Below are 24,083 nucleotides of genomic sequence, written 5' to 3' on the forward strand. Positions count from 1 at the left end.
ATCTAAATTTTACCTTGAGATCAGAAAGTCTGTATTCTTGGATGATATTTATCTTAGGCCCTTGTAGAATTGCTACTGGGAGTGTGTTTGGTAATGTCATATTTTCACCTTTTATCTGGTAACACTACAGGAAAATACATTATTGCTACATTTGTTGCAGAAATATTATTGAGGCCATTGTTTGCTTTATGATACCACACTGCTCTCTGACATAAAATTCAACCGGAGAAGCTTGAGTCAGCTGCTAAAATGCACATTGCTGCTTCTTACAATGTCAAATATTTAACAATTTTTTTCAAAAAATCAAAAATATGTAGATGATTACCTCTCATATACAGTTTTAAGTTTCTTGTTAAAATATTGGCATAACTAATCTATTTCTTTACTTTATCTTAACTTAATTTCCAACTCTTACTTATAGCCTGTTAGATTTTGGCATAGTGGAGATCTACTTATGTGCCACTTTGTAAGAAGTCATGACTGGGGCGCCTGGGTGGCGCAGTCGGTAAAGCGTCCGACGTCAGCCAGGTCACGATCTCGCGGTCCGTGAGTTCGAGCCCCGCGTCAGGCTCTGGGCTGATGGCTCGGAGCCTGGAGCCTGTTTCCGATTCTGTGTCTCCGTCTCTCTCTGCCCCTCCCCCGTTCATGCTCTGTCTCTCTCTGTCCTAAAAATAAAAAACGCTGAAAAAAAAAATTAAAAAAAAAGAAGTCATGATTGATTTTTGAGTACTAAGGTTTATGGAAAACTGAATCCAGAGAAACTTAAGAGTTGTGGTTCTTAAGATGGCTCACCTATAAAACAGGGACATATTTTAACTGCTGTTTCTTTAAACATTCTTACTGTTTTGGTTTTTTTTTTTTTTTCTTCCAACATCTTAATTATTTGAGGTTGTTTTTAAAGGAGCTGGTAGTTGTATAGAGGGTATTAAGTCAAGTAATCTTTTCTACATTGATAAAGATTATTTGTTGATTTGTTTCAACAAATGATTGGGCCTATCAGCTACTTGGTTTTTTTCTTTTATAGTAAATGTTATTTATTAAGGCATAATTAATTTATACATAGTAAAATGCTGAAATCTTAAATATACAACAAGGTGGATTTTAACCTATGTTTACACATGTATCAAAACTCCTATATCTCCCCATCTTTTCAATATTCTCTCTGAAAGGTACCATTATTCTGACAGCTATCACAATAATTTTAATTCCACCTCTTCTTGAACTTGATGTACACAGAACCATACAGAAGTTATTCTTTTGTGTTTGGCTTCTTTTACTCAGCACAATTGTACTGTCTGTATTGTATTCCTTTTTATCTATGAGTAGCAAATTTTACGATTAAATTTATTTAATCTGCTAGTGATGGACAGTTGGATTGTTTACAATTTGGCAATATTATGAATCAACCTACTGTGAACATTCCTGTAAAGGATCTTGTGTGGACACACTTACTTCTACTGAATATATATTCCTAGTAGTGGGTTACCAACTGGGTGTGTGTCAAACTTTATTCGAAATTTGTAGCTATGTGACATGATGGATGTCAACTAAACTTACTGTGGTAATCGTTTTGTAATATATACCTATATCAAATCATTATATTGTACACCTTACACTAATACAGGTTATATGTCAGTTATCTCTCAGTAAGACTGGAAAAAAACGAACAGAGGTGATTGTACCATTTTACACTCATATCAGTAATATACGAAAATTTTAGTTGTTTCACATTTCACCAACATCTGATGTTAATTTGTAAAATTTGAGATATTTTGGTGAGGGTATCTTATATTTATCTTAACATGATTTGAATTTTGCATTTCTCTGGGGGCACCTGGGTGGCTCATTTGGTTAAGTGTCCGACTCTTGATTTCAGCTCAGGTCATGATCTCACAGTTCGTGAGTTCGAGTCCCATGTGTGGCTCTGTGCTGACCGTGGGGAGCCTGCTTGGGAGTCTCTCTCTCCCCCTGGCTCTCTGCCCCTCCCCCGCTCATTCTCGTTCACGTGCGTGCTCTCTTTCTCCCTCAAAATAAATAAAAACTTAAAAAAAATTGCATTTCTCTGATAACTAAACTTTGCATATGTGTGTTGGCAGAAGATATAGATATCTTCTTTTGTGAAATGTTTCTTCACTTCTTTTGCCCATTATATTGGATTGTTTGCCTTTTCATTAATGATTTATAGGAGTTAAAATTTTTTTCTTAGATATATTTTAGGTAAGAGTTCTTTGCCAGGTGTGTGTGTGTGTGTGTGTGTGTGTGTGTGCATGCGTGCGTGGTGTAAATATGTATGTATGTTATGTATATTAAATATGTTTATATATTAAGATTTTGTAATGTATATGTGTATACATACATAAATATGAATATGCATGTTATATGTTACATATATGTTTATATGTTATACGTGTTATGTTTATGTTGTGTTTATATACTCATTCCCCATATGCTTGTAAATAGTAAATACCAGGTGATATATATGTGTGTGTGTATATACACATATATACATATGTAGACACACATGTATATACATGTATACATACATGTACACAAACATACATTCCCTATAGGTCTGTAAATGGTAAGTTCCAGGTGATTTTGTTTTAACAATAAGCAATTTAGGAAAATCCCATATATCCTGCTAAAAATCTTTTTTCCCCCTAAGATGAAGTTCCTCTGTATTTTTCTTTTAGTAAATAGTACTATTAGCATGATTACAAACAGGTTTGGTCAGAGTTAATCATTTCTTTCAATATTCCTCAGTGGAGGAGTTAGGAATTCATTAGTAGTTCTTTCCTTTCAGGTTCATTGTTAATTCTTTCTAATTTCGTTTTCAGTTTTACTCAATTCAAAACATTTCCTAATTTTCCATTGTAGTTTCTTTTTAGACCCATTAGTTACTAAGAAATTCATTACTTAAATTCCAAATACCTGGAAATCCAGGTATCATCCTGTTACTAAATCTATAATTTAGTCTGTTGAGATCAGAAAGCATACCCTGTATGACTTAAAGCCTTGAATTTATTGATTCTTGTTTTAATGACCTGGTATCTGTCTCTCTCTTTCTTTCTCTCTCTCTCTTTTTTTTTTTTTTTTGTGAATATTCCATGTGCACTTGAATGTGTATTAAGTAATTATTGGGTATAATGTCAGATATCTATTCATTCAACTAAATTATTAGATTGTTTAAATATTTTGTAAACTTAACGATTTTGTTTGCTTGTTCTGTCTATTATTGAGGGAGTGGTGATAAAAATCTCCAGCTCTGATGGTGGATCTATTTCTGCTTTCAGTTTTTTCACTTTTGTTTCATGTATTTAAACCTATGCTTGTAGGTATATACACATTTAAATTATTATGCATTCAAGAAATAATACTTTTAATCAGTATGATCTATGTCTCTCTCAGAATACTCTTTGTCTTAAAATGTATTTGTTCTGATAATATTATAGCCACAGCTGCTTTACTTTTCCGTCTATTTGTTTTCTGCATATCCAAACTTTATATTTTTTTTTGAATGTCAATTAGTATTTTATTTTGTTTTGTTTTGTTTTTGTCAATTACTATTTTATTTATTTATTTATTTTTATATGAAGTTTATTGACAAATTGGTTTCCATACAGCACCCAGTGCTCATCCCAAAAGGTGCCCTCCTCAATACCCATCACCCACCCGCCCCTCCCTCCCACCCCCCATCAACCCTCAGTTTGTTCTCAGTTTTTAACAGTCTCTTATGCTTTGGCTCTCTCCCACTCTAACGTCCTTTTTTTTTTTTTTTTTTCCTTCCCCTCCCCCATGGGTTCCTGTTAAGTTTCTCAGGATCCACATAAGAGTGAAACCATATGGTATCTGTCTTTCTCTGTATGGCTTATTTCACTTAGCATCACACTCTCCAGTTCCATCCACGTTGCTACAAAAGGCCATATTTCATTTTTTCTCATTGCCACGTAGTATTCCATTGTGTATATAAACCACAATTTCTTTATCCATTCATCAGTTGATGGACATTTAGGCTCTTTCCATAATTTGGCTATTTCCAAACTTTATATTTGCCATTTATAAAAAGCATGTAGAGGCAGTTGGTTCTCTTTTTATATCAATTTAACAGTCTCTTTTGAGTGTTGTGTTTATCTGCATTTAATGTGATTTTTATTTTGTTAGATTTAAGTCTGTTGTCTTATGTTTGTTTTTATTTACTCTACCTTTTCTTTAGTCCTTTTATTCTTCCTTGCCTTCCTGATTTTGGATTAATCAAGTATTTTTTCTCTGTTTATTTTAAGCATCCAATCTTCTTTTCTTTATTGATTTTTTTTAGTTATCCTCTTATCTTACAGTACTAGAATTTACACTATGCATTTTTAACTTGTCCCAGTTTATAGTCAATAGATATTATAATAAGTCCTGAAATATGTAAAAATTGTATAATGGTGGGATACCGGGGTGGCTCAGTTGGTTAAGTGTCTGACTCTTGATTTTGGCTCAGGTCATGATCTCACGGTTTGTGGGTTCAAACCCTGCTTCAGGTTCCACACTGACAGCACAAGGCCTGCTTGGGATTCTCTTTCTCTCCCTCTCTCTGCCTCTCCATCCTCTCAAAATAAATTAATTTTATAAAATGTATAATGGAATAATAACATTTAGCCCTTCCTCTCATTTATGATATTATTGATATATTTTACTTCACACATGTCAAAGCCCACAATACATTGCTAGTCTTGCTTTAAATGACCAATAATTATTCAGCTTATTTTTTCAAAACAGTATCTTGTATGTAACTGCATACGTATTGTTTCCAATGTTTTAAAATTTCTTCATACATGTATGGACCCCTCTCTCTATAATTTTCCTACAGCCTGAAAATATCTTAGTATTTTTTAAAGTACAGATCTGCTGGTAATGAATTCCTTCAACATTCTCTGTCTAGAAATTTCTTTATTTGCCCTTTATTTCTTAAAAACACTTTATCAAGTTATAATTTATGCATATACCATGAAGCTTGCCCCTTTTAATTGTATAGTTCATTAAAGTTAGTAAACTTAGGGTTGTACATATCACCATAGTCTACTTCTGGAACATTCCCGTCACCCTGATAAAATCTCTCATGTCCAGTTGTCACTATTCCCACACCGAGTCCTAGACAATCACTCTTTTACTTCCTGTTCCCATGGATTTGCCTGTTCTACACATTTCGTATAAATACAAGTATGAATATGTGGTTTTTATGTCAAATGAATCTCTTAGAATAATGCTTTATGAGTTTCTTCCATGGGTAGTATACATCAGAATTTCATTCTTTTTTATTTAACATTATTGCATTGAATGGATGTACCACTTAGCTTTGAAATCCACTTACCAGTTGATGGAAATTTGGGTTATTTCTACTTTTTGGCTGTTGTAAGTGCTACTATGAAAATACGTGTGGAAATTTTTGGATGGTCGTATGTTTTCATTTCTTTAGTTAGGTATACAAAGCTGGAACTGGTAGGTCATAAAATATACTTATGTTTAAAATGTTAAGAACCTGCCAAACTGTTTTCCAAAGTGAAAATGCAATGTAATATTCTCACCAACAGTATATCAAGGTTATTGTTTTTTCCCATTTTTTTTTTTTTGACTCAATGTTGTTGAAGGATGTTTTGATGGATTTAGAACTAAATATCGGAACTTTTCCCTTTCAGCATTGAAAAACATGTTCCATTATTTTCTGTCTTCCATTTTTTGTTAAAATACATCGGCTGTTTTCTTGTTTTCTGGCATGTAATGTGAATTTGTTTTCTTTGGATGCTTATAAGCTTTTCTGTTAATTTTCAGTTATTAATGGTTTTACTCTAATGTTGCTGGTTGTAATATTTTTGAAAAATTTAACGTTTTTGGGATTTGCTGAACTTCTTGAATGTATAGATTGATTTCATTTATTAAATTTGGAATTTTCAGTTTTAATCTCTTCAAATATTTCTTCTACGTAGGTTACATTCCCCTCTCCTCCTGGGACTACAATTACACATGGGCTAGATCATTTGATAATGTCACTCTGACATTGTATCCTGTATATACTGTGCATTAGTTTTTTCTCCTTGTTCTTCACTTTGAATAACTTCTGTTGATCTGTCTCTGAGTACACTGATTCTTTTGTTTCACCCTGTGTGCTGTTCAGTCATCCAATATATTCAGCATTCCAGATATCTTATTTATCAAAGTTAGAATTTCAATTTGTATTCTTTTAGTTGAAATTTCTCTTCTGAAATACTTCATATTTCACCCTATTTCTCTATCTTTTTCCACTTTATTTTTCACTTATTTCTAATAGGTATTGCATTAAATCAGATGCTTATGGTAACTATGAAATCTAAGGAAAAGTACCACCATTTTCTAGCCAGTGTCATTGCGGACAAAGTTCATGTAACCTAGGAGCTTGGTGAATCCATTGGAGTATCTTTGGATATAAGCAACAGAAAATCTAAGTCAGACTATATGCAGCAAATGGAATGTATTGACTTAAAAAAAAAGTCCAAAAATATGCAAGTATCAGGAAGGTTTGATGAGGTTGTACAGACACTAAAGTTCTACCTTCTCTGTTTCTATTTCTTTGTTCTTCTGTGGTGTCAGTGCATTTTTTGGCAGACTGTCTGCTCATGTTTGACAGGTGGCTGCTAGGACATTTGTAGCTTTCTCATTTACATGTAGAAATTTAATCAGTTTTCAATTGCTGTGTAACAAATTGCCACAGACTTAATAGATTAAATAATGCAAATTTGCTGTCTCACAGTTTCTATAGGCCAGATGTCCAGCGTGGTATGTCTGGGTTTTCTGCTCTGGGACATACAAGGTTGAAATTGGGGTTTTAGCCAGACTGAGTTCTCATCTAGAAACTCAAGGGGAAAACTGGTGTCTAAACTTCTTGTTGGAAGAAGAATTCAGTTCCATATGGTTGTATGGCGTGAGGTTGCCATTTCCTTGCTAGAGGTCAACTAGTCGCACTCTTTCATAGCCTACGCACATTTCTTACCACATCATCCCCTCCATCTTCAGGCGAGCAACAACATGGCAAATCTTTCTCATGCTACTCTGATTTTCTTTTCTTCTACCAGCCGGAGAAATCTCTTTGCTTTTAAAGGACGTATGTGATTAAGCCACGTCCACCTACATAATCTCCTTACTTTAAAGTTCATCTGATGAAGGGGCGCCTGGGTGGCGCAGTCGGTTAAGCGTCCGACTTCAGCCAGGTCACGATCTTGCGGTCTGTGAGTTCGAGCCCCGCGTCGGGCTCTGGGCTGATGGCTCAGAGCCTGGAGCCTGTTTCCCATTCTGTGTCTCCCTCTCTCTCTGCCCCTCCCCCGTTCATGCTCTGTCTCTCTCTGTCCCAAAAATAAAATAAACGTTGAAAAAAAAAAAAATTAAAAAAAAAAAAATAAAGTTCATCTGATGAGTAACCTTAATTACATTGCTGCATGCTCTTGTATCCTGTCCTATAATCCTGGCAACAACACTAGAGGATGGAGATTGTGGGGGCCATATTATAATTATGCCTAGTACAAGAAGGGTACTACTTTGGTAGCTCAGTGTGTTCAATACTGAACCAATCCTTGTTGCCAGAAAAGTGGTATATAGTGATTTTATTTGACCAGTTAAAGCCCATCTCCATATATGTGGGAAAGTGAGGGTCCTGTTAAGCTTGGGAAATAGACCCTGAGAATGCAACCAATCAATGTTCACTGCACTTGAGTTCTGGTCCTTTCACTGCCATTTATCAACCATGTGAGTTTTGGCAGAAAATGCTCTGTTTTTTCATCTGTGACATAATGATAATCCAAATGTAGCAGACATTGTGGGTGCTCTGATAAACATCACATCACTTTTCCCGTCCTTGTATGGGCATTCCCCAGGTTACATGTGTTTTGCTTCTAAAAGCTGTAGCTGTCACTCTCATCATAAGACTGAATTTGCACTACTCTTTTTCCCAAAAGGCCAGAGAGAAGCCGTACATTCCCGATGTTCTTAGTGTTACGAGAGAATCCTTCATCGCTTTCTATATCCTAGTGGTTAATGGGCATAAATTCAGATGCTTTAAAATAAAATCATTTCATTTTGCAGATATTCTTTTTAAACATAATTCCCAAATAGAATTTTAATTTGCAACTCATTCATTTTGGAGGATATACCAGGAAGACAGAATATTTTTATTAGAAACACGATGGGGACTTTCTTGAAAGAAACACACGACCATTTTTTTTCTTTAAAATTGTGGTTGTTTATTGATGATACTAACCTTCAGAAACTTTCAAAGTAACATTGATGATGCTTTGTCCTAGTCAATTGCTCAATTACCTATTTCCTGTTGTAGACCCAGGACTAATTTTTTAAAAAAATGTAAAAACTTCATCAGGTGTATTCCTCTAAAATGGTTGGGTGGAGATCCGTTCAGGCATAAATCTTCATTAGAATCCTTATTTTGTATTTAGTCTTCTCAGTTGGTTGGCAGAGCATGTGAAATGTGCTTTGATCAGAAGAACAGAAGACGTTCTCTTCTCTAGATACTTGCCAAATAATATAATCTTGAAATTCCTGCTGTCAGGTTGTTATTAAATGCCTATTGTGAGATATAATATTTATGGAAAATTTCCTAAAGGCCATGCAACATAGGCTCTTCTGGCTGTCCTGAACGTTACCTTTGGATAAAGTCCAACCATCAGAGGTCTATTTTACTATGTTGGACAGTATTATTTTGAACCCCATTAGGTTTACTTTTACTGAATTCTGCTTTAGTACTGGGTCATTGACCTACATTGAAAGACTTTATTTGAAATGGCTATGTGAAATGCATTTATTATTACAGGAAGTATAAGGAAGCATAGGAAACATTGAGTTCTTTATCACAGAGAGTCCTCTTTATATGAAAACAAAGTAAAAATTTTCCTTAGGCTTACCAATCAGAACAGCTCTGTTCTACTGGAAAACTGATGTGATTTCATATTATGGGCCCTGTGAATCTGGTAACAGATCACGCTTTAGTCACTAGGAATGATATTTATGGACCCTTACCCTCCCCTCTACTCTTTTGTGATACAGCATAGAAAGCTTTCTTAGTGTGCTTATCCAACCCAGGGTATGATTATTTCCTCTTTGTAATGATTCTCTTGACTATGTATTTCATCTTTTGTGTTGAAACATTTTTGTAAGATGCTTCAAATCCTTCGTGAGATGCTACTGCTTTATTTGCCTTCTTTTGATTTTCTGTTTCTTTTTAAAATTTGGTAATTACCTATTACATATGTTGCATAGATTCACTATTTAAAACCTGTCGTTATTTCAATAAATAGTTCAAATATTTTTATGTGGCTCCTGTGCCAAGCTCAGTGCAGGGAAAAAGAAATGAAAGATATAAATCCTGCTTGAAAAAAAAAACACAAATTTCCATGGTAGAGGAAAATAAGCAAAAAAGCATAATGTGAGAGGCTATGAGAACAGAAAGGGGGGGGTACCTGACTCAGAACTGTGTTTAGCCAAACTAGTCTCCACAAAATATGTTTGAGGTGAGTTTTGAAGGATTTCTTGTAGGCAGGCCAAAAGGGGAGAGAGGGAAAAGCCTATGGAAATTCACCAAGACATAACAGATGACTGGTGGTCATTTCAGAATAACTTGAGAGCAAGCTACAAGAGCCCTGACAGTAAATGAGACTAGATCATGAAGTGCCTTCGTGTCAAACTAAGGAGTCCCCCCTCCTTTTTTTTTTTTTTTTTTTTTTTTGAAGCACCAGGGAGCCACTGGAGGATCCCATGGAAAGAGATGAAGTCAAACAGATGAATTTCTTGTATCCTCCCCAACAGTTGGCATTGTGTCTTGAAAATATGAGGTATTCAACCAATGTTGATGAATAAGTTGGGTACTCCAGGAAGTATAACTGCATATATCTCATTCATAATCTTCTCAACTCTGTTTCTTTCATAAGCTTTCCCGTTCATGAACTTTGTTAGAAAAGGAAGACTGTTATTCCTCTCCATTTGGTCATTTTCCCCTTTCTGCTCATTTCTGTAGGTGATTCCTGGTGAAGGTGAGCTCTAGAATCAGGTAACCAGAAGTTGTATCCTGGCTCTGCCACTGATAAGGTGCACAGCCTGGGAAAAACAACATGCCCTCTCTGGGCCTTCCTAATAAGGCAGTTGGGAGATTTAATGAGATAAATATGTGTTGAAGGACATACCTAGTACCTGGCCTACAGTGAGTTTACAGAGTTAGTGCTTTAGCAGGTTTATCCGATTTCCTATCACTAGTTTTACAAAATTTCTTTTCCTTGTTGATGCGTTTGCTTTGCCAAAGTGAAGTGCAGTCTCTTCTATAGAATGTCTGTAGTAAGGAAACCGTGTCGGCTCACAAGCTTCTGAAGGAGATATGTAGTCAGTGAAATTTTTAGCATACATGACACAAAGACAGGCTTTTGTCTCAGGATCTCTACGTTTTGGTCTGATTCTAAAATTTTTACATTGTTGTTTTTCATTTTCATTCTGAGGATCTGAATCGTTGCAAATATTTCCCAGTTTTCATTTCTACTAGGCATATCGTAAGTATTCCCTCAAAGGAAACTTCACGTGAAAGCAGTTTCTCATCTTACACAACTGACTCATGAAACGAATGGTTCTTTTTCAAGGGGGTCACCCACCCACCCTTTTCCTGTGAGAATATATCTATTGATATATGCACATATATTTATATTTAATGTATTTTATGTAATATGTATTGATTTTAATCTCGATTTTCACTAGCTTGAAAAACCTAGGGAACACCAAGATTGGATGGTATTTAAAAAAACATATTATTTATACCGTGCTGTTTCCCAAAAAGGATTTCAGGTCATTTACAATAAAGAAAAGCATAGTTACATAAAACCCAAGCCCATAAAAATCAGTATAAAACAACAAGAGCCCAGTCATAAAGGAGAAAGGAGAATATTGGGATCTGTGGAAAAATACTCTTTAAACATTTTCTTGGAACAAAGAATCCAGAAGGTTCAGTGAAATGTATTCTCTGGAAAGCCTTCTTTTATCATCACTAACAGCTTGTTTTAAATTACCCTTGTGCGGGGAGTTTGGGAAGAACACTTTTTTAAGATTTTTGCTAAGTCATTATCTCATGGCCTCCGTTCTGTCCCACCCCAGCTTTTAGAGGCTAGTCTTTTTTTTCCTCCCTGACAGGCCCACATTTCATTGCTCTCTGAAGGGGCCTCCACCATGCTTCTCTCACTAGACTTTTGCCTATCAATCTTGACTCTCCACTCTCCAGATGCAAAGTGGTATTTCCCTTCTAGAACAGGGATCTATTGTCCTTGACAAGATACTTTTGTTCAACAGTCTTTCTACCGGCATTTTCCTTTGTCTAAAAGAGAAATAGGATACGCAGACAAAACTGGGCTGGGAACTATATTTGCCAATCCTCTCTATGTGACCCTTCCTTTAGTACTCATCCCTCGTGTCCATACAAGGGTTGTCCATTTCCTGTCCCCACTTCTCTGATCCTGGACTTTGGGGCATTTTTCTTCTTGGTCTCAAGTTCGGGCTGGAAGTCCGATTGGATAGAAAGACAAAAGGGAAACATATACAACTCATTATATGTAAATCTTCATTTTGCACATGGGGGTCAGAGATGCCATAGTTGTTATTTACTCTAACACAGTGATATGAATGCAGAAGCTTCTGATAGATTCCTGTGCAGGTTGGTGCCAAGATTGGACTTTCATGTTTATTCGTGCAATATATCACTCGTAATGATTGTGTCCAACTCAGTACTTTTCACACTGTTTGCTGCTCCCTGATCTTTCAGCACAAGCAAACAGTCTTCTGAAAATACCTCTCTCAGTTTGAAGGGCAGTTAATGAGAAACATACCAGAAAGGTTATTATGCCTATTTTCTGGCCAGAGCCCTTTGAATCACCCAAAGGGAAGCTAAGTGTTATTTTGACATTCATTATTGGCTGAACACCGACTATGTGTTTCTGAAGATAAGATTGGCAAACTGCTTCCACAGCCGGATCCACACAGCATGGCATGTGCTTGAGAAAGGGACTCATCTGGTCTAAGTTCTCCTGCCCTCATAGCATGCAGAGTTCAGCTGGAATTTGAAGCTTGAGTAGTATTTCTTTCCAAAGGCCATTAACTGTCCATGAGACCCCTAAGTTATTATAAGCTGGAATATTCCATTCATCCTAGACTATTGACTTATTATGTGACTAAGTGCATAGTAACACAGTGGACCACAACTGTTAGGATTTCACTTGGTAATTCAGGGATTTTCTTTTAGGTGAAAAACATCAAATCCAAATCACTCGGTAATAATAAAATAAAATTTTAAAGAATGCTTCAAGAGAGAGAGAAGAAAAGCATTCAAACTAAAATTTGTTTCACAGTCCTCAGGTTCTTTCCAGATGCCAGCCCTTGTTTTCTATTCTTGCTTCCCCCCACCCCCCCCCCCCAGGTTTCTAAGCTTCTGTGACACTTCTCCGTGTTTACACTAATCCTTGTCCTGCATGCAGACCCCAAGGAACCTCTACTTTCTCTCATGCTGCCTTCGGAATATTTAGGATAAATCCTGCGTGGTGATTCTCCATGCCTCACCGTGTCACACGCTCATTTTGCAGAGCCCTTTTACCCCACAGTAAATAGCCCAAGAGGGTGCTTGGAACAGGTGTGACAATTTAAGCTTTCTTCCTGTTCCATTGCCTGCTTCCATCATTTCTCATCTTTTTTCTTAAGCTGATACTCCGCTCCATCATGCTGCTTTTATAGCTGCTGTTCAAACTTTAATGAGGACAATCAATGCTTGCTCTGCCTTAAAAAAAGAAAACAGATTAGAACTCAGAAATTACAATGTCCAACAACTCCAATTGAGTCAACACAATTATATTAAAACTGTGAATTAAAAACAGTATCTTACAAATTTAATACCTTAATTTACAGACAACCGAGGACCAAATGTCTCTGTTTGACTGTTATGCATCCTGAATTGCTATTCAGCCGTGGTGACCTTGCTTTGGCAAATAGCATTCCAACCCATTTATTCATTTTCCACCCTGAGACCAGTTACAGCCCGTCTCCCATAGGGATGATCAGTATCAGGGCAGTTCACCTCACATCTGTCATTATAAACCTTTTGAAGCCAGATCGTCCATGTCTGAAGCACCAGGTATAACCATAGAGATCTATGGCATGAGTGCTTTTTTTCTGCCGGCTGTATTTCCCAAACAAAAGACCTACGACAAAAATAAGTTGAGTGCACTGGCATTTGAACATCACCATATACCCACCGTACCTGGTAAATGGACATCAGTTATAGTTGTCATTTGTTCCTGTCCTTTTATTCTGTGGCCTGACAACAAAACAAACGCAAGAATGGAGGTTCAAGTTAATCAGAAACTGTAGCACCAGCTCTGCCTTTTCTGGGCTTCGAGCCAAATTACCCAGGGATGGCCTGGGGGTTTGATTCAGGGGAGGGTGAAGGCGGCTTCCCCACCTTCGATCTACAACCGCTTTTTGATAGGGAGCGCTCATACAGATGTGGCGAACCTCTCTTTTCCTTCCTGAAGTGTTGAGGATGAAGGAACCCAAGTTTCCGAACGTCATGACTTTGTCTCCAGTGGCAGGGATGGCGCACCCTGATTGCCGAGTGGTTGGAGAGAGCCACAGGTTTGTTTGACATTGTGAGGATTAGATATAAAACCAGGACCCAAACACTAGCACTCAGAAAAATGGCCCTGCGTCCCACAGGATGCCTGCTTTATTGGCACAGTGTGCGGAGCATCTTACCGAAGCATAGCTGAGCAGACAGTACACGTTATCAAGTACAGATCCTTCAATGAGGGCTAGGGAATTGTGCATGAGCCTTCCCCTTGCGTGCATCTGTCTTGGCCTTCTGACTTAGGCTGGCTCTTTTGTGTCTCCCTGATTTTTCACGCTGTTTAAACAGGGCCTCCTGCTTCTCTGGCCGCTCTTCATATGATGATTAGAAGGGAAGGCAGTCAGGCCCCGGGAGAATAGGAAGAGACTGAGGCGTCCCGTAATCAGCACCACCTTGTTAGACAACCTTGCATCCTTCTCTTCTCCATTAGGAAGAGTGTTCTCAGAATTTACTGGCTTCCCTTCTCTACACATGGTAGCTGATTTCCACCCTTTGATTGTATTTTTGCTTCTGTCTAAAACGCGTTTGCTGCTTTTCTACTCCATTTGCCTCTTTCACATACCACAAAGTCCAGTCCTATCAGACATGCCGTGCCCACACCTAAATTCAACAAGCCCTAAATCACATCATTCCTCACACCTACCTTGTAAACTGTCTTCTCCTTGTCCTAAATTTCACTGCCAATCCTGCAAGGTTCCCTCGGTGGCCTCCTTTTCCCCTGTCCCATCTTGCAGATGGCGAGGCCTCTGCAGTGGGTCTCATCTCTTCTTTCCCTCCTTCCTTCCTTCCTTCTGCTCCCCAGGTTGCCAGTCCGATGATACACCTCTGGTTCCATTTGATGTCAGTTACCAGCTTAATATCTCAGAAGAAGGAGTAGAAAATAGAGTTCAAGTTTCCTGCTCATATTTTTGTGTTGGTAACAGCTGCCTGTGTTGAGATAGATTTAGAGAGGCTGGTGGGAACGAGCCTTGACTGATGGGCTGTGGGAGCCACGGGTCTGGAATCAAAGAGGTGACATTGGCATCACCTATGTGGGATTCCACCCTGAATCACAGGTATGATCATGTTAAAAAGAAAACGTAAATAGCCCTCAGCTGGAGGTATGCATCTTCTGCCCTCCCCGTGGATCTTGACTAACATTTTTCTCTCCCCGCCCCCCATAGCTTCTCTCTTCTTAAGCCAGATTGAAGCACTGCCGTTACCTAAACACATTTTGTCTCTTTGTTTCTCCTCATGCCTTTCCCTCCAAATCCCCCCACCCTCCGCTACAAGCAAGAATCCTGTATTACACTGGTTTAAATCTTCCTCCATGATGTGTCACACAATACACTTTTTCTCTGCTTCCCTGTTCTGTGGCATGTATACAATGCCCTTATGGTGTTCTGTACTTTCTGTCCCTATTCTGTCGTTGCCAGATGTTTGTGTCACCATGTCACAGAGTTTTTGAACCTGAAATCTCTCCTCACCCAGCTCCACCCTAGCCTGTCCTTTGCCCGGCACCAATTTACAGTGGAGGAAACCAAGACCCAAAGGAGTTGCGACATAGGCACATCGGATGGCTATTGACCGGTTGGAATGAGAACCAGGTCTCCCGACGGTTGCTTTTCCCAGTGGTCTTACTCAATTGTGAAAGCAGACCAGTTCACAACAATAAACAGTAAATGACTCCTTCATCAAATGATCAACTCCTGAAACACTTGGGGTATTTTTCTGCTTTCTTTTGTGTAGGGATTTGTCAGTACAGCTTTTTCAAACATCAGTTTCTCATGTATTAACGTTTCAGGATAAATCTGCTTTTCTTTATGCATATTATTCTTTTCTACTTTTTGAATTTGCATATTAATATCTTGTCCACCATTGTCCTTTGTTCCTGCCCTTTCTTCTGTCTCCATCTGTTCTTGCCTGTTTTTTAGGTCTTGGTCTCCATGCTTGCCTCCTAGGTTTGCCTCTGTCTCTGTCCCTTCATTGTCTCTGATCTTTCCCTGCCCAATATGTTGACTAGTCCCCAGCTCTGATCTCCGATGGTGAAATGGATTTATCAATTGTCTTAGATCCATGTTATAGGTATTGTGAGATAGTGTTTACTATTTGTTTTTCAGTTAATTGTTGTGCTACTACTTTTCCACTAAATTGACCTAAGGCGGTGAATTATAAACTTTCTGCAGAGAGGGGTAATTTCTTGTTCATCTTTGAAAGACCCAAAATACCTAATAGAAAATCTTGTAAATGTGTCCAATAAATGCTTGTTGAAATAGGAAATAAGTGCAAGGCCGAATTTTATAATTATGAGGTCTTTGACTTACAGGAAGATCAACACAAATTAATGCCTCTTAATAAAAAGAGTTTAGAATATTTCTCTTCTAGCTTAGTATAGAAATGTGATATGAATCCATTCTTATTTTATTTGTTGATTTAGCTTTGCCAAACAAAACTATACCTAAATTTGCAAATCAGCTTGAACAGTGTTGAGATCATGAGGTTAAGTGCTTTAATGTTTTGAAAAACTCATGTCTCCTTTCTCATTTGAAAAAGGGAAGGAATAACGATAATAAATAATTACAGAGAAAAGAAAAAAACTCTGATTGAATTTACCTGACCACCATGCATCCACTCATTAGTGTTGAAGATCAGCCATGCTTCTAAATCTATGTGCAACCGAATTCAATATGTGCAATGAGGGAATAGGTAACATCATAAAACTTCAAAGCTTCGGTTCCTGGAAGCCTCCTGGGTGCAGACAATCACATCAATGGTAGTTCCTACTTCTCTGGACAACACATTGGCCATATTTTCCATTTATTTCCAATATTGCTACCAGACAAAACTTTGGAACTAGCTAAATGTAAATGTAGAGGAAAGCAGCAACCAAAGTAATTCGTATAGTTAGTGTATCTGTAGAACAAAATCCTAAAATCAGTGCTAGAACTCAGGACTTTGTCTTTCATTTCAAGGCAAGGGAAATTCCTGTGTCCAGAGTTAATTAATGTCATGTCTAATGTTAATGTTCAAATGAGCAGGGAAAAAGGGGTACCGATTAGTATAAACCGTACCAATTTTATTTCCTGTGCAATACTGGTTTTGGTTGAGATTTAGTTCTTGAATCGTGGCTCTGCTGCTTGTTGTCAAGTCCGTGTTCCTCACACTCAGGGTAAACAGTGGAGAGATTATGAGAATGTCAGACTAAACACTTAACTGGAAGTTTATGTGATGGAACTATGGTACTTGGTACTTAAATAGCTCTACAAGTGATTCTACTGCACTCAGAAGTTTGAGAACTCTTGATGTGTGTGATTTGGGGAAAGTTTCCCAACCTTTTGAATCTGTTTCTTTGTGCGATATTGAAGGAAATAATACTGATCAGGTTGTTGGAAAGGCCATGTTAGATCACATATGTAAAATATGTAAATGGGTAGTAAAAGGTGACATGTGCCCTTTTCTGCCATCCTGTAGCTTGACTGTGATCTTCCAAAGGATATATATACCCAAGCTGGACTTATGGTCATGCCCTACCTCATCAGGGTTTTTTATTTTACTTTATTTTATTTTACTATTTTTTTTGAAGACCTGGCCTTTATTTTCAGTTTGACTTTGTCATCTTCTTTTTTCAGTCATTAGTCTATTCCTTATTAAGAAGAAAATGCTTTCCTGTTAATGGACAAAATATTACTCTATTTCCAAAGCTATTAAATTGAGACTTTTTCATTATTGGAAATGTACCTAGGAAAACTCAGCAGAAATCCCAACTGATAGAAAAACCAGGAAAGAGAAATTTTGAGCAAGGGACAGTAACTCTGCCAGCCTTTAGAACCATTCATTTCTTAACTTATTTCTGTTCCAATATTGTTAGTTTAGTAGGTATCATTTATGTTGAAATGTTCTCAGTGAGAAAATCTTGATAAATGCATTCTGGTTTGTATATCAGGTGGATAAAAGTTTACTTATTATTCTTTATCAAGGTATTACTTTAATAGCCATAAATTAAATGTAATAACTACTAAATGAATAGTATTATTAAATTACTACTAAATGAAATAACAAAGAAATCCTAGTCATATCATTTCTTAAGGACAATAAAAGAAACTTAATTAAAGGTTAAGGAAGAAGTTCTAATTTTTGTTTCTAAATAGTTGCATCTTTAAAAAAAATAGATGATACTTCTTAATTTGATATTTAACTTTGAAATCATGAGATAGTGTCATGAACACCTAGTAACTGCACTTACCAGGCTACCCAAAGTAGAGCTAAACTGTGTAAAACTCTCCTTTTGATGCCTAAAGTTACTGAAAAACTAGCTTAAGTAGCAATCTCATGAAATATACTTGCAGGTTTAAGTTTAGGGTCTCTTCCTGTGTCAACAACGGAGTGATCGGTACTGAGTCATGACTTCAAAACATGGAGACCAATCCTTCATATGTCCCTAAAATACTATGTTTTTAATTCACAAGTAGGGGTGTTAGGGAATATTTTGTCTACTGAATAGGCCTAGATTTCCAAAGTTGGAACATTACTGTTGGGACTTAACATGTTTAAGGGGAACTTGCATATTCAACCATCTAGCTATCTGGTCATTTCTTCTTAGGTCAGTTCTATGTCCATAGTTGTGTTGAAATGAGGAAGTTAATGGTAGCTCTGCATGGTAATTTGAAATGCAAAAGCAGATTCTCTTTTACTTTATGGGGAGAAATCTAGCATGCATGCCCCTGAAAGCAGCTTAGATAGCATGCTTTCCAAAAACTAAGGAAGGAATTTGTTCTCTCTTATGTTCTAAGCTACATTTACCTCTGAAGAAGTCAGTATTACTCATTGCACATCTTCAGTTCCACCACTATCGTTATGAAGACAGAACCTCAACTTTCTCTGGGAGGGTGAATCATTGTCATTGGCGATTGTATATCCTGTGAGTTGTTGGTAATAGAAGTCGGTTATTTACTATCCAGCTGACCACACTCATAATTCACAATTTAGCCATTGTTAGAGCAGCTTGTGCAAATTAGTTTTCAAGTTTTGTGGGATTTCTTCACAGGTTAGATTCTAAGCATGCAACACTTTCTTTTATGTGTTTAGCAGATCTTTAATAATTTGTTATTTGAAGCTGATCATTCATTCTAGGCAGCTACCTAATCTATCCACAAGCTAACATTATATTGCTAATTAAAAGGAACAAAACAAAATCAATACATGTGTTTTCCTGGAAAAGAGAAATGTATGTAGTCATTGTGCCCATGAAATATGGATGTGTCCATTTTTTAAAAAGTGGGCTATAAAAAAACACATCCTAGGTACTGTTCAAATTTCCTCTGACTTCCCTGACTCCTGGACACTCAACCTCTTGCTCCTTCTCAGCAGCTACCCTGACCTCCTAACCTTCTCTGGGTCTACACAGTTTCTCTGCCTGAGGCCAACCAGACCTGTGTCTTTGGCTCCTTGAAATACTAACAAATTTAAATAAAATACCACACCACAGGATTTAAGATCTGACTTTTCAAGCAGTTTCAGAAGAACCAAATAATGCAACCAGAAAGTTCAGGGGCATTAAATCCCCAAGCAGCTAACTTTGACCAAAGGGAAACATGAGATACGAGCGAGCAGAGTAGATCAATTTGCTTCCTTTCTCCCTCTAATAGATTTCAGCCAAGGTAAGTTTTCTCCATTTGGCCTTTCAGGAGATGTTCCATATGCCTGAGCAAAATCACCTATGAAACAGTCCTCTGGGTCTTTAAGCAGCTCTTTGCAAAGCAATGGAGAACACTGTAGGACAACACCATGCATGGCTTCTCATAATATTCTCATTCACTTGATTCTTTCCTCATTATTAATGAAGATTAGACCTTCCATATGAAGTATTGTTACTTCATGCTTCCCCGAGTCTCTGTTCTAGGAGATTCAGGTTACGACATAGATTATCCCAGTCAGTTGAGTGCAACTGAAGTTGAAGAGAGACAATCCCTCTTGTAAGACTTAGCTACTTTCATTCTAGATGTTATTCGTTGAAACGGTGTTTGTAGGACATCTATATAAAGCCACTGATGTAGGTTTGAGGAGGTAAGCTGTCTTCATCGAGGGTATATTCTGGTGTGAAAAGATTCTCAGTAAATGAGTTATGTAAGGACAGCATATCAATCTTATATGTCATAGATAGTTTTAAGTGTTATGGTGAACAGTACTTAAGGGAGGTGGATAGAAAGTGGATTAGTGGATGGTGTACAATTTATAACAAGATAGTTGAGAAGGCCACATTTAGAAAGTGTCATTTATGGAAGGATGCAAAGATAATGAGGAATCTAAGTGTATTTCTGGGGAAGAACATACAAAAAAATGGGAATAGCATACATAAAAAGTCCTAAAATTTAATGGTGTCTTGTGTGTTCAAGAAATAGCCAGGAGGCCAATATGGCTGGCACAGTATGAAAGATTAGAAAATAGCAGTAAATGAGGTTATTGGGGTGTTACAGGGCTAAATCCTCATACTTTTTAAAAAGTGTTTATTTATTTTGAGAGAGAAAGGTAGCATGAGTTGAGGGAGAGAGAGAATCCCAAGAAGGCTCTGCACTGTGAGCATGGTGCCTGATGTGGGGCTCAATCCTACGAACCATGAGATCATGACCTGAGCTGATATCAAGTCAGATGCTTAACCGACTGAGCCACCCAGGCACAACCCCCTTTATAAATTTGTGTTTAATATAACCCATCACACTTTTGAAAGTGAAAGGAGATAAGCCTAATGATTATATCTAAGCACTGCCCTAGCAAACTGGAATGAATGGTTACCCTATTTCCAGGCTATTGTAAGAATTTTAGACATTTGTTAAACAGAAAGCGATTAAAGAATTTTGAGCAAAAGAGTGGCATGTTCGAGTTTATGTTTTGATAATATGATACTGACCTTTGAAGGAGAGAAAAGGGTAAAAACAAAATACAATGGAGGAAAGCAGTTAAGACCCTATGGCAATCATATGTGTGCCTGGAGGTCTGGAATGACCACATAAATCTGAAAGTTGTGTTAATCAGTATAGACCAAGCTATATGCTATGATAGCAAGGAAACCCCCATATCTTACTGGCTTACAGCAGAGCTCATCAAACAATGGTCCATAGGCCAAACTTAGCCACCACCCTTTTTGGTAAGTGTGATTTTATTGGGACCACAGCCACACCTATTTACAGTTTGTGTATGGCTGCTTTCTCTCTGTAATGGTAGAATCAATACCCGCAACAGAGATGGTATGGCTGTAAGCTTAAAATATTTATCATCTGTCATTTTGCACACAAAAAAATTTGCTGACCCTGTGCTTAAAGAAAAAAAAGCATTATTTCTTGTTCAAGGTCTGTTATCCAAACACTCTTCTTGGAGCAGCTCATTTCCAAGCACTGGATTCGGACATTAAAGTCAGTTCCATCCCAGAACTCCAGTCTTCCAATATGAGGCCGTCACTGTCACCAGGTATCACCACCATCATGAGCGGGAAGATCTCAGACCAACTCTTAGATGCTTTGCCTAGAAGAGATAGACTTTCCTGTTGATGATGGCCAACCCAATAGACTCACGTAACTGAGATGGGTCTGGGCAATTTGAGGGAGAACATAAATGATTGGTTGACAGTAAAAATTTTTGCCTAACAGTCATAAGTCCAGAAATGAGCCTAGATTAGCTCACTGAAGGAGAGAGTTTTGGTAGATGAGAGAAAATGTTCAGGAACTATGCTGGGCCATTCCTTAAACAACAGCAAGAACTCCAAAGATTAGGAGCTAGAAAGGAGAATGCGGTGGAGCAAATGTGTAAAGCCAGTTCCTTGCCAATGTCTTGCATGGCAAGTGAAGGAAATGTATCAAGAAGGAAGGAATTATATATGCCAAAAGCTGATGAGCCATGGAAGAGGAGGACAGAGATTGGATGACGGATTTGGAGAGCCCATCGACTACCCTGACAATAGTCATTTCAGTTAATTGGACTGATTTTGAAAGTCTGATTGGAGAGAATTTAAAATAGATTGAGAAGCAAGGAATCAGAGACTGGAAAAATACACAAGTATTTTGAGGAATTCTGCTATAAAGAAAATGAGTAAAATGGTGTGGTAGATAAAGAAGTAATGGAGTTAAAAGGGTGGGTTTTTCCCCTTTTTTAAATGAGATTAAAAATTTAATGCGTTAATGGAATTTTTTTTTCCGTTAAACTTTTGTTTTAATGGGTCTCAAAATTCTGTGACAGATTTTTGGTCAAAGTTGTTTCCATTAAAAAGTACTGATTTTAGGGGCGCCTGGGTGGCTCAGTTGGCTAAACATCCGACTTCGGCTCAGGTCATGACCTCCTGGTTCATGGGTTCAAGCCCCGTGTTGGGCTCTGTGCTGACAGCTCAGAGCCTGGAGCCTGCTACCGATTCTGTGTCTCCCTCTCCCCTTCTTGTGCTTGCTCTCTCTCTCTCAAAGGTAAATAAACATTAAAAAAAATTAAAAAGCACTGAGTTTAAAAACTAATAACTTAAAACTGCCACACACACAAAAAAACAAATGGTCCAAAAAACATTCTCCTTTCCTTCTGAAGGTTTTACGATGCATTGTTACCATTAACCAGTCTTTTACTATTAAACTTAAATGGCCAATTGACACAAACAGTTCTTCCGCCACTGATTAAGACTGGGGTGGCAGGTATTGGGGGCAGTTAAGTAGCCTTCTGAGCTTTCTGGGCAGATTTGTTGACCTTGCCAGGTCCAGCTGCCTTCTTGTCCACTGCTTTGATGACACCCACAGCAACCGTCTGTCTCATGTCACGAACAGCAAGATGTTCCAGAGGAGGGTAGTCAGAGAAGCTCTCAACACACATGGGCTTGCCAGGAACCATATCAACGATGGCAGCATCAGCAGATTTCAAGAATTTGGGACCATCTTCCAGCTTTTTTCCAGAATGATGGTCAATCTCCTTCAGCTCAGCAAACTTGCCGACAGTGTGAACTGTGTGACAGTCCAGCACAGGTGTATCCGGCACTGATTTGGCCTGGATGGTTCAGGATAATCACAGCTCAGGTGATTATCCTGAACCAGCTGCTTCCATTGGTGGGTCATTTTTGCTGTCAGCAGCCACATTGCCATGACGAACATCTTTGACAGATACGTTCTTGACATTGAAGCCCATGTTGGCCCCAAGTAGAGCCTCACTCAAAGCTTCATGGTGCATTTCAACAGACTTTACTTCAGCTGTAACACTGACTGGAGCAAAAGTGGCCACCACGCCTGGCTTAAGAACACCAGTCTCCACTCAACCCACAGGGACAGTACCAATACCACCAATTTTGTAGACGTCCTGGAGAGGCAGACGCAAGGGCTTGTCAGTTGGATGAGTAGGTGGCGGAATGCAATCAAGCGGTGTGGTTCCACCGCCATTGCCATCTTTACAGGTGTCTTTTCATCCCTTGAACCAATGCATGTGAGCACTTGGCTTCAGCATGTTGTCGCCATTCCAACCAGAAATGGGCACAAATGCTACGGTGTCGGGGTTGTAGCCAATTTTCTTAGTGTAGGTGCAGACTTCCTTAACGATTTCCTCGTATCTCTTCTGGCTGTAGAGGGGCTCAGTGGAATCCATTTTGTTAACACCGACAATAAGCTGTTTTACACCCAGTGTGTAAGCCAGAAGGGCTCATGGGTCATGCTCACGGGTCAGCCCTTTCTTGGACAACCTGCTTCAAATTCACCAACACCAGCAGCAACGATCAGGACAGCAGTCAGCCTGAGATGTGCCTGTAATCATATTTTTGACAAAGTCTCTGTGTCCTGGGGCATCAGTGATGGTCACATAGTACTTGCTGGTCTCAAATTTCCACAGGGAGATATCAGTGGTGATACCACGTTCACGTTCAGCTTTCAGTTTATCCAAGACCCAGGCATACTTGAAGGAGCCCTGTCCCATCTCAGCAGCCTCCTTCTCAAATTTTTCGATAGTTCTTTTGTCTATCCCACCACATTTAGAGATCAGATGACCAGTAGTGGTAGACTTGCCCGCATCTACGTGTCCAATGATGACGATGTTGATAGGAGTCTCTTGCTTTCCCATTTTGGTTTAGGTTTAGCAGTGGTGTTCATAACACCTGTGTTCTGGGGGCAAACCCATTGTGAAAAAGCTGGAATTTTGTTGATCGAGAAAAATCTTGATGCAAATATGAGAGAGTGCAGTTGTGATGTCCCTGAGTGCCAGAAGTGGAGGATTATGGGAGACAAGTACAGGGGCTGCCCTTAGTAGGGGCTTGACTAACACTCTAAAAGGAAATGAATTAACACTAGGAATGTCTAATCTCTGTTACAAAACAAAAAACAAACAAAAAAAACTCAAAATACTCTTACTTCTCAACATTCAGAGATTAATATTCTCTCTCTCTGTCTCTTTTTCCTTTAAAAATTTTTTTTAGTCGTTACTTATTTTTGAGAAAGAT

At 38.2% G+C, this 24,083-nt stretch overlaps 1 pseudogene; it reads right to left on the bottom strand.

Moving 5' to 3' along the window:
- Positions 1–22,318: 22,318 nt before the first annotated feature.
- Positions 22,319–23,707, bottom strand: LOC124508442 (elongation factor 1-alpha 1-like; annotated as a pseudogene).
- Between the last annotated feature and the right edge of the window lie 376 nt (positions 23,708–24,083).

This window comes from Lynx rufus, unplaced genomic scaffold (genome assembly GCF_022079265.1).
Source record: "Lynx rufus isolate CCGP_SWC_20201006 ecotype Redwood Valley unplaced genomic scaffold, mLynRuf1.p SCAF_1, whole genome shotgun sequence".
Lineage (NCBI taxonomy): Eukaryota > Metazoa > Chordata > Mammalia > Carnivora > Felidae > Lynx > Lynx rufus.